Source organism: Tupaia chinensis, unplaced genomic scaffold (assembly GCF_000334495.1).
Source record: "Tupaia chinensis unplaced genomic scaffold, TupChi_1.0 Scaffold144346_1, whole genome shotgun sequence".
NCBI lineage: Eukaryota > Metazoa > Chordata > Mammalia > Scandentia > Tupaiidae > Tupaia > Tupaia belangeri.
The window spans coordinates 1,732,439-1,736,270 of NW_006204205.1; the positions used below are offsets into that span (position 1 = coordinate 1,732,439).

The following is a 3,832-nucleotide window of genomic DNA, read 5'->3' on the forward strand; positions in this document are numbered from 1 at the left end:
TCCAAACCACACAGTCAGCAATGTGGGATCCAGCCACCTTAACCACCATGCCACTGGCTGGCCTGAACTGCTATCTTTTTACAACACAGAAAATCCTGGGTCCGTGGTAGTTAAGGGAACTAGATCTCACATGTTCAACTGCAGTTCAAATGCCAGCTACAGAAGCCTGAAAAACATGCCAGACACTTGTGTGTATGCCCCATATCCCCACAGAAGGGATTGCAGTGTGATCATGTACTATTGGGAGATGCTTTTTCTCTCACATCCTTCTGTCTCTCTCACATGCTCTCTGACAATAATTTTAAAAATCTAATGTAAGCATTATACTTAGTGCCAAAACACTGAACATTTCCCTTTTGAAAACTGGAATAAAACAAAGCTATCCATTAGTGTCACTTCTATTCAACATTATGCCAGCACAATAAACAAAAAATAAAGAAAAGAAATAAAGATTGGGGGAGTGCTCACTTAGGCAGCACATATACTAAAATTGGAATGATACAGAGAAGATTAGCATGGCCCCTGCGCAAGGATGACACGCAAATTCGTGAAGCGTTCCATATTTTTGCATGGCATTCCCTTTTGAAAAAGCAATGTAATACACTGTAAAGTTATATGTAATCCAATGTAATATAAAGAAGATTATGATGATAATAAAAAAAATTGAAAAAAAAGATTGGGGGAAAAGAAGACAAAAAAGAAGAAATACAACTACCATTATTTATAGATTTATAATTATTTGATTGTGAAGAAAGAAAAATTTTAAAAAATCTATAGATAATTAGAATTAACTTATAACTCAGCAAGTTTCCCAGACTTTGAAAAACCAATATACAAAAATCAAAGTATTTAATGGAAATGACAAAACTATATTTTAAAAGGATAACATTTATAATATTTAAAAATAGCAACTTACTGGGAATAAGTCTAATAAAGTTCAGTAAGCTTTCTATGCAGAAAAATGTAATTTATTATTGACAGAAATTAAAGAGGATTTCAGTAAATAGACAAAATATATAGTGTTTATGGGTTGAAAAATTCAATATTCCAATGATTGTCAATTCTTCCCCAAATGATATATTTTTTCACAACTGTGCTCATCTCTAAAAAAATATATTTATTATTATCATAATCTTGTTTATATTACATTGAATCACATATAACTTTACAGTGTATTACATTGCTTTTTCCAGAAGCAATACCATTCATATCAGTCAATACAGAGACATTAAAATCCCCATCATCATCATCATCCAATAGCTTTTCATTTTTTTCAGATTATTATTCCAATTTTTTTTTAACATTCAATCACTATTTATAATCTTGCTTGTAAAAAGACTTTACTCAACATGAAATACTTCTCAGACCTGTCCAGTTGAGAATACCATACATGTGCCCACCCTATGGCAAAAACCTATGGAGGCTGGAGAATTGTGGCATCAAGAATACCATACACGTCATCATCAACAGGTAATAAACCATATCTGAATCCCACTAATGTCATGCCTCTCTATTTGTTCTCTTGATATCCTTCTCCATACTCTTCTCTTCTCCTGCCCCGTTCCACACTGTCTTATCATTGCTATTTTCACTGCTTTTATGCCCTCCGATATTTTAATCTCTACCATAAAGTGCGGATAGTTGATATATATATTAAGTGGATACATACAATATCTTTCTTTCATATCCTGGCTTACTTCACTCAGCAATAGATCCTCCATATCTGACCACTTTCTATCAAATTCCAGGGTCTTGTTTTTTTTATGGCTGAGTAGTATTCCATAGAGTATATGTGCCACACTTTTTCAATCCATTCATCTGTCTGTGGGCATTTGAGTTGGTTCCATGTCTTTGCGATCGTACATAAAGCTGCAATAAACATCGATGTGCAAGTGTTTTTCTGACTGGGTGTTCTCCTGTCCTTTGGGTAGTTACCCAGAAGTGGGATTACTGGATCAAATGGTAGTTCTATTTATAGATCTTTGAGGAATCTCCATATTGTTCTCCACAGTGGTTGAACTAGCTTACATTCCCACCAACAGTGTAGGAGGGTTCCCTTTTCACCACATCCCCGCCAACACTTACCACTTTTTATAATCTTTTTTTTTTTTTTTGAGATGTTTTCACTATAGGGCGCGTGCACTCGCCAGATGGACAGAGAGAGACATAGAGACTCATTGTGGTTTTAATCTGCATCTCCCTTATGATGAGGGATGTTGAGCATTTTCTCATACGCTTTTTGGCTGTTCATATGTCTTCCTTAGAGAGATTTTTGTTCAGCTCATTTTTCCATCTTTTAATTGGGTTAATCATTTTTTTTCGTGTAAGGCACTTGAGTTCCCTGTGTAGTCTGGTTATCAGTCCCTTGTCTGAGGCATATTTTACAAAAATATTCTCCCATTCTGAGGGTTGTTGATTCACACTTGTTACTGTGTCCTTTGCTGTGCAGAAACTTCTTAGTCTGATATAGTCCCACTTGTCTATTTTAGGGATTATTGCCTGTTCTTTGGGAGTCTTAAATAAGAAGTGTTTGCCTACTCCAATGTCTCCCAGAGTTTTCCCAGCATTTCCCACCAGCAGTTTTGTAGTTTGAGGTCTTAGGTTCAAATTTTTGAGGGTGTTTCTTGAAATTAATCTTGAGTTTAATTCCATCATGGTCAGAGAAGATGCTAGATATAATTTCTATGCCTTTGAATCTTTAAAGTCTTGATTTGTGTCTTAACATATGGTCAATCTTTGAAAAGGTTCCATGCCGCAGTGAGAAAAATGTGTATTTTGTGGACTTAGGGTGGAAAGTTCTATAGATCTCTATCAAGCCCATTCGATTTATAGTATCATTTAGGTCCTGTATCTCTCTATTTTTTGCCCAGAAGATCTGTCTAAAGGAGATAATGGGGTGTTGAGATCCCCAACAATTATAATGTTTCTTTCTATCTCTCCTTTTAGCTCCAACAGTTTTTTCTTCACATATTTAGGTGCTCCTGATTGGGTGCATAGATATTTATAAACGTTCTGTCTTCTTGCTGGATTACCCCATTTACTATTATGTAGTGCCCTTCTTTGTCTCTTTTTACAGTCTTTGATTTGAAGCCTATTTTGTATGAAATCAATATCGCAACTTCAGCCCTTTTTTGATTTCCATTTGCATGGAATATCACTTTTAGTCTATGTATGTCTTTATCCATAAGGTGAGTTTCTTGTAGGCAACAGATAGAGGGTTTCTGTTATTTATTTATTTTTTTTCCATTTAGCCAGTCTGTGTCTTTTAATTGAAGAATTTAATCCATTGACATTCAATGTTATTATCGGTATTTCCAGACCGGTTCCTATCATTAAGTGAGCCATTTTTTTTATTGCTTTTTGTTCTCTTATAACTGTCCGTCTGACTTTAGTTTTCCTGGTATAGTACTACCTTCAGAACCTCTTGAAGAGTTGGTCTGGAGTTGGTAAATTCCTTCATATTTTGTTTATCCGAGAATGTTTTTATCTTTTTTTTTTCCATATGAAAGATAATCTTGCCGGGTACATTATTCTTGGTTGAAACAGTTTTTCATTTGACACTTTGACTATATTTCCTCATTCTTTCCTTGCCTGCGTTGTTTCCACCGAGATCCTATGTTAGCCTGATGGGGTGACCTTTGTAAGTAACTTGATGTTTCCCTCTTGCCAACTTTAGTATCTTGTCTTTGTATGTTGTTTTTGTCAATCTGGCTATGATGTGCCTTGGAGAGGATCATCTTGGGTTGATTCTACTCAGGGTCTTATGAATTTCTTGGGTCTGGATATTTGAATGCCTTTCTAGGTTTGGAAAGTTTTCTTCCAGGATTTCATG

General features: G+C 35.3%; 1 non-coding gene across 1 annotated transcript; it reads left to right on the top strand.

The window, feature by feature from the left end:
• The first annotated feature begins 460 nt into the window (after positions 1-460).
• On the top strand, positions 461-567 carry LOC114005747 (U6 spliceosomal RNA). Its single transcript, XR_003547576.1, has one exon. It is a non-coding gene; the product is annotated as a U6 spliceosomal RNA (small nuclear RNA).
• The last annotated feature ends 3,265 nt before the right edge of the window (positions 568-3,832 follow it).